The 11,735-nt window shown below is 39.2% G+C and overlaps 1 non-coding gene across 1 annotated transcript; it reads right to left on the bottom strand.

Moving 5' to 3' along the window:
• Positions 1-694: 694 nt before the first annotated feature.
• On the bottom strand, positions 695-908 carry LOC128627148 (small nucleolar RNA U3). Its single transcript, XR_008391263.1, has one exon. It is a non-coding gene; the product is annotated as a small nucleolar RNA U3 (small nucleolar RNA).
• Between the last annotated feature and the right edge of the window lie 10,827 nt (positions 909-11,735).

Genomic DNA, 11,735 nt, shown 5'->3' with positions numbered 1-11,735 from the left:
TAATAGACAAGTACTGGAAACAGCCCAAGTGCCTATCAGTAAATGAGTGGATCGAAAAGCTGTGGTACATTTATCCAGTGCAATACCATACAGCAGAAAGAAAGGAGCTCCTACTCTCCAACACATCATGGATGGACCTGGAGAGTATTATGCTAAGTGAAATAAGCCAGGTGGTGAAAGAGAAGTACCATATGATCTCACGTGATAAGTGGAATCTGATGAACAAAATAAACAAACGAGCTGAACAGAACCAGAGACATGGAAACAAGGAACAAACTGGCAGTGACCAGAGGGGAGGTGGGAGAGGGATAAGGGAGAAAAGAAGTGGAAGGGTCAAGTCAAGGAGTAAGTATAAAGGACCCATGGGCAACAGGGTGGGGAATGACTGAGGGAGCAGAGGGGGGGGGATGTGGGAAGGGCAGGGGAGAACAATAGGGGGCAATTGGGACAACTGTAATTGAACAACAATAAAAATTTTTTTAAAAGATAGGGTAATGCAGTTATTATGTAATGTGAGTGTGTTGTGAAAAGTTTTAGTTGTTTTGGGAAATAGCTTATAGATATGATTTATCTGTTGATCATTCAAATGAATTTTATAGAACATTATATATATACATATATATACATATATACACATATACATATGTGTGTGTGTGTGTATATATATATATATATATATATATATATATTAGAAACCACTCAGACTGCATTCTCTCCCTCTTACTCTTCCAATGGAAGAGAAAAACAATCATCAATGGCTATTGGCAGTTGCAAAAGCAACACCAAATGCTGGGTTTACGCTCAGGAGAGAACACTGCACCTCCTCCTGGTGGTTTCGGGTGCTCTACACGTTCAGAGAAACTTCTCTAGCAATAAACTATAGAAATGATTCCTGAAAGTACAGTCTTTAGAACATTATATTTTATATACAGATCTGGCACTAAATTCTGAAATAATATAGCCTAGCTACATCGATTATTTGTGTCTTGTTTTTCTATATACTAATAGTATCATGTATATTTCCTGGTATGAATGTGGATTGACTCAAGCTCTTAGAAACTTTAATAAAATTAGTGGATACATATCTGTGTAAATATCTGTCATCTGTCGTAGTGTTTAAGAAATCTAGCAAAACCCCATGAGTCACAAGTGATAATCATTATTCTTGTAACCTCACACGCTGGTCTCCATTTTACTCTTCCACTTCCATGTAAACTGATATAGTTCCGGTTTAGTGCTGTGCATTTGCCTTTTCCTCTGCCTAAAACATTCTTTCTCTACATCAACTCTGGCTTGCTCTATCACTTCCTTCAGATATTTAATCAAGTGTCCTTTTCTCAGTAAAATGTCCCCTAACTATTTTATCTAAAATTACAGTCCTTTTCCTTGAAACTTCCTATTCCAGTCCCCTAATATATGTTTTTCCACAGCATTTGCACTGGTCCAATATGGTTTATGTTTGTGCACATATATGTGTGTATATGTGTGATTGAGTGCTAAGATTACCAGGTAAAAAAAGCAGGATAGCAGTCAAATTTTAATTTTAGGTATAAGTATGTCCAAATACTGCCCAGGACATACTTATAGTAAAACGTTATTTATTATTCATCAGAAATTTACTTTTAGCTGTGCATTCCAATAGACAGTACATGGAGCATACATTTAAAATACAATATATCATGCATTATTCAAACATGCTTGGGGCATATATATGCTAAAATTGATATTCTCTTTATCTGAAATTCAAATTTAACTGGGTGGTTTTAATTTTTTTATACATCTGGCAATGTGTGTGGGTATATCCTCAACTAAAATGCAATCCCTCCTAAGGAAGTTTTGCTGTTTTGTTTACTCCTGTAGAAGTGAACAAATAGAGATGCTCAGTAGTACACATTTAAAGGCAAATTAAGTTGCCTGACTCTTTATAGCCTAAGTTTTATACCTGTTAAATTAGGACAACAATATCTGCTTAATGAGATTTAGTGAGTTTTAAGAGAAATAGTCAATTGTTTTGCATAGTAGCTAACAAGGTAGGAATTATATAGTTTTTCATAACACATTCAGCCTGTTGAGAGGATAATAGTTCCAATGATTGTTCATTCATTTGCATTTGTTATCATTATAGCTATCATTACTTTTATTCTTAAATCCAACAAGAACCCCTCCCCCAATATTCAAGTGAATAATTCTCAAACTCTTGAAGTTTTCAATGTGGGGAATATCATTAACTACTATTCCTAGGATTGAACTTGAAAGAGATTTGCTTTACTTCCAAAAGGCATACTGTGTCTATTAAAGTCCAGTTGAAGTTCAACAACATTTTCCTATCTTTCAAAGGATACAAAAATAACAGATTTCTGTTCTTTTCTCATTTTGGAAGGCATAGAAGAAAGTGGACCAAATAAATCTGTAAAGGTTTGGACTGAACCTATAAATGACACTCTCAAATGTCACATCTCATTTTCAAATAGACGAGTTATAGACAGGAGGAGGATATAGGTGGAGGAAAGCACTGAAAAGCAATTACAAGACTGTTTTGAAATAGCAACATTTCACAACCTAAAATTTCCTATTTTCTGAAATAAGCCTATTAAGAGGTGAACACATCAAATGCACCTCATTGCTGATTTTGTTTTGCAGAGAGACTCACTAAGATCTGAGAGGGCTGGGACTAGGCAGGGCTGGGTACTCTGGAAAGCAGTGAGCCATCTCCTCTTCCACTAATAACTCAGAGTCACAGGCTTTTAAAGGTATATGCATTGGACATTGGTGCTTTCTCAGCCCACCATCAAAACCCCTTCAGAATTCAGGGTTACATAAATTTAAGGAACAGATGCACACTTAAAAAGATTAATGTAAATTGATTATTTCCTATAAGTTACAGCATGCTTCAAATTTCCCTTAAAAAACTTAATGATACATTTTTGGAAATTTCATGCAATCTCACTCTAACATAATTGTTTTATAAATTTGGACATTCACAAAACTATTTCATTATATGTAATTGGAGAATGCCTGGCAAACATCAGATAGATTTAAAGTCAAACATTAAAGTTCTGCTTTGATTACATCACTGATATTTTTAACAGATATTTGATGTCCCATATGCTCACACCCACTGGCAATAATATTCTATTCAGCAAAGGACACCAAGGTAAAAGAGATGTATTCTTATTACAATTTATGCCTTCGCTTTGTCGAGTATGCTTACATATCAGGATCCCCATGGTTCCTAACTGGACATCAGAATTTATTCTGATAGAAGATATACAGAGAGAAGTTCTATTTCTGATTTTGACAATGACTATTCTCTGTGGTAGTAGCAAACACAGAGCAGAGATGAGGGACACGAACTTTAGACTCTTATTAGTCCCTTTCTACTCATGTAATCCTTATTTCGAAAGCCAAAATTTATTAATTTGCTTAATGGGTAACTACAACAGCACCAGACTCATGGACCTTTTGTGATGGTCCAGTGACATAATTCACCTGGGGTGTTTACAGCTGGCCCTTTCATACAGTCTACAACCACATGAGTTTTAACTCTTAGTATCATTTTATGTAATCTCATGAAGAAATAATTATAACTACCTTGAGCTTAAAGAACTCTCATGACTCTCCTGACACTTATTACTATCATTGTCATCATCATCATCATCACCACCATTTCAGTTACTATTAAGATAGTAATTCATGTTAGAGACAATCATGTATTTATATTATAAAATATATATTTTTCCATTCCACATATACATATATTTTACATGTCATGCTTATACTTTTGAAAAGAGAATTTAAAAAAAATTGTGTTCTTGTACATTAAAATAAGGAGGAAAAGTAGCATCTTTCAAAATTACTTCTATCCATAGTTTGCAGGATAGTAATTTCTAATTGTTATTTGGTAGAAGTCTTTGTAACTTGAATAACTTAACTGTGCTTATAAGAGCTTGTGCTTTAAGTAACATGTGTGAATGAACTTAAGTGATATTTGCATATTAAGTCTCATTTAATCATAATGTTCATAATCAAGTGAAAATTATTTTAGGTAAGTAGAGCTTTAATGTATACAGTGAGTTAGCTGTAATTTACAAATGTGTTCTTTTATATAATGCTTTTAAAATTTTACTTAATATAGAAAGAAACTGACAAATTTCTTGAAATTTCAAAGAAAATATTAAAAGCTGGCAAGTTTAATTCAAACAGTTTTGTTTTATTTCTGAGCTCCTAGTTAGCAACTATCTTATCTATAAAATAAAACATGGATTACTATACAACTTAAATTTCCTTGAAAATAGATCAAGTATATGCATGCATGAATGTAATGCATTTTGGCTTCTTGAAACCAGTTGATCAAGAAAATTAATGAGTACCCAATAGTTCCTAATTATTTTTTTAACTAAAGCAGAGATTTAATAATCCACTTAATACATTAATAGCATTTGTCTATATGTGAAGGAAAGATAATATAGTTTTCAGGAGTGTAGATGTTTGAGTCATATTGTTCCAATCCTGGCACCACAGTTACTGTGTAAACTTGGACAAATTGTTTATCTTCTCAGATATGCTCTTTTCTCATCTTTAAAATAGCATAGCAATGATAACAAGATCTATCTTAAAGAATTATTGAGTTATATAATGTCATCCTTGGCAATCTTGAAAAATAGAACTACTTAATAAATACTAGCTATCATCATTATCACCATTATTTGCTCGAAGGAAAAGCATATCTTTATAAATATACTTCTTGCTATTTCGTCCACCATTATGAGACCTGTTCAAGAAAAGAATTACAGGACATGACAAAGATCCTATAGCAACCAGAAGTGGATACGTCATCTCCTCTGGATCTGTCCTTAAAAGACTGTCATGAACTCTGTGACTTCCAAACCAGAGACTAACAAAAAATGTTTGGTCTGTTCCAGATTAGATTATAGGTGTTTGGAGTATTTTATTATCAAACATGTCCCATAAACACTATTGTAGTTCTTACCCTCTTCATACTCCCTCTCTATAAAACCTAATTTCCATATGTTTAGCTGTTTCCACATATTTAGCTGTTGCCTTCTTTCTTTAGTTAACTCACTCTGCACTTAAGCATACCTGTAGGGGGACCACCCAGTTTTATGTACATTGGGAGCAGGTTGAAAGTGCTTTGTGGAATGACCCAGTGCCCACTGATGTATGCAGTGCCAAAGAGTGACTTACTGCCGTGCAAGGAAATTTGGAATATAAATACATTTTCTTGTCCTATTTAAAAATACATTCCAAGATAAACTACTTTAACAGCTAATGTTATTAAATATTTAAATAAAAAATTAACTTATTTTAAAGGCATAATTTCCTTTCCAAAAACCCTTGTAAAAGAGAAAGGCATAACTAATCTTTAGTTCTAGTTTATAAATGAAGATCAAAGAATGAGAAGATATTGAGGTATGAAATTAAATTCAAGGAATTGAATTTTAAGCACAGTATTTCTCCTTTTGGATCATGAGGCATACATCACATCACAGAAACACATTCAAAACAAGGAGATAATAAATATGTGATAATATGTAACAAAGACTTGGTCTTACCTATTTGTAAAAGCATACAGAGCATGGGTCCCCTGAAAGAAGGGGAACCCTACTTTCTCCCCTAAATCCTGCAGAAATGCATAGAAGGTGCAGAATGCCCACAGAGTGAAGAGTACAGTTTAAGGCACATTGCATAACAAAGGCAGATTAACAGCCTATGCCTTCCTGAAGGAGGATCTGTGGGAGCTGCCCAGGGCAAATGGTGTAAGTGACTTTGAGAATGGTGTGCTGGCACGTGGCATGGCAGCGTGACCCATGACATAGTGGAGGGGTGTGAGGCAGAAGAGGAGCTCATACAGTGCCCATGTGAGCTGCAGGGCAGATGCCCACCCTAGATGCCTGTGAGTGACTGGGAACACTTGACCTGACAAAGGGTAGCATTCTAAAAAGGGTTAATGCACTGGGGAGCTGACAAAAATGGTGAACACTAATGCACCAGAGGAGGAGCCAGATGTTCAGCCACACCAAAAGTCCCAAGCCGAGCATTTAAAATTGGAGTGGGCCAGAGAAACAAGAGTGGCAGATAGGCCAAGAGGTCTGAAGGTCTGCAGGGAGGTTTGCAGGGGTGTCTGCAGAGAAGCCTACTCAAGGTCAGGAGGTCTGCCTGTAGAACTCAATACAGAGCTGGCAGAGCTGCCGGGCACCTGTCTGGCCAAGCACATAGACACGTTGGTGAGCTAATGGCTGGAGTAAAGGCAACTCCAGAAGAGAGAAATGGATGCTGCTAGAAGGATTCATGCTGGTGCACCCAGACTCACTAGAGATGTTTGGAGCTGAACTGTGACCTAGAATGCTCAGCCGCAGACGTCTGGTTTCTAAAGGAGGTCTATCCCTGGGTACAGAGCTCTTGGCAGGGGACTTTAGAGCTTGGTGCAAGCTCTCTCTCTAGGATTTTGCAATTTGGACATTCTAGGCCTCTGACTCTGCTCCCCACGTGGACAGGAAAGCTTGTGGGACCAGGCAAATGCTGGGCCCACCAGGGGCTTAAAACCCATAGAGGATGGAAGCTCACTCCCGGAGGTGGGGGCCCATTCCTGGGTGCAGGATCCTACGCAGGGACATGTGCCTCCCTGGGTTCCAGTCTCTGTGACAGGGTAGCATGGCACAGTTTCCTGGACCACTACATGGAGACTGAGAGCAATGCACCCCAGATCCTGAAAGAGAGAGCTGCCGTGAGAAGATGGCAACTCTAAAATTTACATGTGCAATTCTGGAGAGAACAGAGATCTGTTTGCATGACTGACTTAAGCACAGATGAGGATACGGGCCACTCCTCAGCATCGCTTTGGCCTGTAGCCTTTTGGGAAGCAGGGGGAGTTCTGGGTCTCACGGGAGAGAAGGAATCCAAGCAGGAGTGCTCTCAGTCACCCTGGAGGTTAGAACCCCATTAAAAAAAAAACAAAAACAAAACCTGTTTCTTTCAATACAAATCATTGGGTCACATAGATTCAAGGTGCCAAGTGGCTGAAAACCAGTTTGCAAAAAATTGATTAAATCAGTTTTTAATCATTACCAATCTCTATCCTTACAGTAATCACTGTAATCACTGACATCATTAACTGTTCTACAAGAGACTTGCCCACTTGTGGTTGATGGCAACCTCAAGCCCAATCTCAATTTCACAAGATTTTCACCCCAATAAAACCTAATGACCACATTTAAACTTTTCCACATATGTGCTATTTGAAATTCATTTCTCTCAACACCAGAATGTTACCGAACAAGAGGAGGTCCGAGGGAGGGGCAACACAATATTCGGCCCACCTAGGGATGCCCAAAACTGCTATACAACAGGGGCCCCTCCCAAAAACAAAATACTAAAATCTACTGGGCCCTTCTGTCCGCCACCAATTGGAAAGACATCTCTTAGTGCCAGAGATTTGTGAAAAGGAAACAAAATGTTTATTTAATGCTATTCAGGCCTAATGCCTCCACTAAAATATCAAAGTCCTTTAGGGTATACACCTACACCCACACAGCGTTCCCTTCTCCCACTGTCCCAACTCCGGGTACCATAAGTCAGGAAAAGAGCACACGTCCCTTTTTCAGGCCGCTGGTGCCATCAGCGGTGTCACTGTGCAGGATCTCGAGTTAATCCAAAGTACTGTGGTACCCTCTCATGGTCCACTGGCAAGAGTCCTTTGTACCCAGTTCCAGTCAAAGTCTCTGTTGCTTTTCAGGCCCCTCAGCCAAAGGGGGCACCCCAAAGCCACGTGGGCCTCTTCTACCAAAGCTGCAGGAGTCCGCACTCCACCAAAAGCATGTGGCTTTCTTCTTCACCTGGCTGCAGGGATCTCCATTCTGGCAAAGCTGCGTGGTTCTTCCCTTTCACCTGGGAAAGAGGGGGTCCGTACCCTGCCAAAACCACGTGGCTCTCCCTATCACCTCACCAAGAGGGGGTCCTCACTCTGCTGAAACCGCGTGGCTCTCTCTCCATCTGGCCAAGCGGGGACCCTTCATGTCCTGGAGCCAGTCTTTTCCAAGGTCCCACACAGGCCATCTCACTCAGGAGCGCAGCCCCTAGTTACATTCGGAGTCCAAGCCCTTCTCACTCCGGAGTGCAGACCTTAGTTCCCATCTTCAGTCCCTGCCACCACCTTCTCCCTCAGGAGCACAGCCCCTAGTTACATTCTGCTCAGTCCCCCCAAGTTCCATCCTCCGTCCTCCCAGTTACTCTCTTCTCCCTGGCTCCAAACTTGGCCACTGCTATTTAACATATCTATGAAACCAGTTAAAGGTTATAGATATGTTAAATAACCATTCCTCCAGAGGTTAGCTCTAAAACTGTTGCTATGCAAAACAGCTCTCAATGGCCTGGCTCCATTCATCCCTTCCCCCTGGGGGGGGGCGGTGAGGACATCTTATATGTCTCTCCAATATTTCTATACACTTTGAATTCTGGACACCTTTCTAAATCTTTTTGGGGGCCCCCCTGGCTGCACCCTGTATCAAGAAGAGAACTTGTTTTCATCTGCAGCAGTGTGAATTACACCAACCCAATATCAAACAGCTAAATATTCAGATCTTTGTCTTTACATTTCAATTTTAAAAACTTTAGTATCTTTAAATTATAATATATAGTGGATTTCACCTATAAAACTGCTTTATAAATCTATACAAACTATGAATTAACTATGTTACAGAACAAGAGGTCCGAGGGAGGGGCAATACAATAATTGGGCCACCTAGGGATGCCAAAAACTGCTATACAACAGGGGCCCCTCCCAAGGACAAAATACTGATATCTACTGGGCTCTTCTGTCTGCCGCCAATTGGAAAAACATCTCTCAATGCCAGAGATTTGTGAAAAGGAAACAAAATGTTTATTTAATGCTATTTAGGCTTAATGCCTCCACTAAAATATCAAAGTCCTTTAGGGTATACACCTACACCCACAGAGCTCTCCCTTCTCCCACTGTCCCAACTCCGGGTACCATAAGTCAGGAAAAGAGCACACGTCCCTTTTTCAGGCCGCTGGTGCCATCAGCTGTGTTGCCGTGCAGGATCTCGAGTTAATCCAAAGTACTGTGGTACCCTCTCATGGTCCACTGGCAAGAGTCCTTTGTACCCAGTTCCAGTCAAAGTCTCTCTTGCTTTCCAGGCCCCGTGGCCAAAGGGGGCACCCCAAAGCCACGTGGGCCTCTTCTACCAAAGCTGCAGGGGTCTGTACTCCACCAAAAGCATGTGGCTTTCTTCTTCACCTGGCTGCAGGGATTTCCATTCTGCCCCAAATAGCGTGGCCCTCTCCTCACCTGGGCAGTTATTCCCTCATGTTCTGGAGCCCATCTTTTCCAAGCTCTCTGGCAGGCACCCCCCTCAGGGGCACAGCCCCTAGTTACATCCTGGGTCCCAGCCACTCACTTCTCCCTGGCTCCAAACTTGGCCACAGCTATTTAACATATCTATGAAACCAGTTAAAGGTTATAGATATGTTAAATGACCATGCCAGAGGTTAGCTGCAAAACTGTTGCTATGCAAAATAGCTCTCAATGGTCCTGCTCCATTCGTCCCTTGGGGGGGGGGGTGAGGGCATCTTATATGTCTCTCCAATATTCCTACACACTTTGAATTGTGGACACCATTCTAAATCTTTTTGCCTCCCCCCGCCCGCTGCACCCTGTATCACTAGACATGTCATTTTAACAATTTTAGAAATTATAATAATGGGAAGTAATAGAAGAGACTACCAGAACCACTAAATTTAAAATAACAAAAAGAAAATTTGTTTAAAAAAAATGTGTTCCCAGCAATCATTTTCTAAAGTTCTTAGTGCCTAAGAAATTCTGTTCTTGACATTGCTGGGTTGTTATTGTTATGGAAATGATGCATTTAGTCCTCAAATTAAAAGAAAATACATTTATACTATTTTCTGTTATAAGAAGACTTATTTTTATTATGTAAGTCCTTAGTTCATCTTAACTAGGAGATGATTTTCATTCAGATATATTGCAACCACATTTAGAGTGACCTGCTTCACAAAGTAATGTCTAATAATGTTTTCTTCTTTTTTTGATAGTGTTTTTCAATCAACAAAGCTCTTGAAACTGTTCGGCTTGTTAGGCATTTGCTACTGAAGAGTGCATCCACCTTTGAAAACCAGATGCAGGGAGATACAGTACTTATTTTTCCAGTACTTAGTGTGTTCAAAGGACTGTAAACATTTTAAGAGGTGCTAAAGATATGCATGCATAAGACTTTAACATGCTAACAATAAGGAAGTATAATGAGCACTTATGATGTGAATTGAAGAGTTTCAGAAGGATGCAAATTAATATCTTATCTAAAAGGATAAAAAAATCCCATCAAGTTGAAGAGCAATTTTCCAGATTCTAAGCTTATCATGAGCATTTTAAAAAGAGGGTATTGACTACATTTGCTGTGAGTATATTCCATACCTTCATTTCCCCGATGATGGGATAGTACTTCAAAGATATCAAGGACTTTCACAACTCTTAACAAAGTACAGAAGTGAGGGAGGGGGTCAAGATCATAACTAGGAAATGTCACCTGAGAAAACAAAATATAAATTTAACCATCAAATTTAATAGCAAGGAGATGTTAATCATACCAATCTTTATTAGTTTTCTATTGATGTGTAACAAATTACCACCAACTCGCTGGCTTAAAACAACGCTCATCAGTGTTCATCCAGTTCTACAGGTGAGAAGTCTCGGCAGGCTTGGCTGGGCTCTCCGTTTTGCCTGTCCTAAGGCCGGAGTCAAGAAGTCACTTGAGCAGGGATATTATCTGGGTACTCTGGAAAAGGATTGATTTCTAAGCCTATTCCCAGTTATATCATAATGCAGTTCCTTAGAATTATAGAACTGAGGAGGAACAGAAGGAAAAAAAAGTCACTAAGTCAGTCTCTAATAAGACAGGATAGTGAAGAGGAGGAAAACATACCACCCCAAAATATGCCCCTTTAGTGTATTCATTATTTTGAGCTGATTATTTTTAAGAAACAACAGACACAGAAGCTCTGAAAACCAAGAACAAGTTACCATATGGTAATAGACATTCATTTACATTTATAGGGGAAATCTCCATTTGTAAATTTGTCTTCCCCTCCATACGAGGAAGAGGAGGAGGGCCAAGTCTCCAGGAACTCTTAACAATGGAGAAAACCTTGACTTCAATCTGTATAAGAATCATATCCATGCTTACCGAGCTTTTTCTGTCAACCTCCCATAACTGGTCTCCTCCCCCACCTACTCGTAACACCTTTTTGTACTGTTTAACTGGAGATGGTATTTAAGGAGGTGGCTTGGGCATTTCCTGGAGTTACTCAGTTTTCTTGGGTGTATCCCAGATACACAGGAGGTATGCATGTTATTAAACATCTGTTTATTTTTTTATCTGATAATTGGTCTTTTATTATGGGGAATGGGGAGTGTTGGAGAGAAAAGGGTTGTCTCAGCCAAGAACATATAAAGATAGAGAGAAAATTATATTTCCTTCATTACAATAGATGTTTACTTCTGCATTCTTCCACCCTGACTTCATTCCCTCAGATATTCTTTTTGTCACTTCTGTAAGAGAAACTGAATAAATGATATTTAATAACTTTCTTTAATGTGAGAGACAAGACTATAAAACACATTCCAGTCCTCAGATGTCTCAGGCAGGCATATACTGAGCTGCTACAATAGAAATGACTGTTGT

Source organism: Artibeus jamaicensis, unplaced genomic scaffold (genome assembly GCF_021234435.1).
Source record: "Artibeus jamaicensis isolate MK-2021 breed Jamaican fruit bat unplaced genomic scaffold, CSHL_Jam_final contig_3243, whole genome shotgun sequence".
NCBI classification, from domain to species: domain Eukaryota; kingdom Metazoa; phylum Chordata; class Mammalia; order Chiroptera; family Phyllostomidae; genus Artibeus; species Artibeus jamaicensis.
This window is presented reverse-complemented; position numbering and strand designations above follow the sequence as displayed.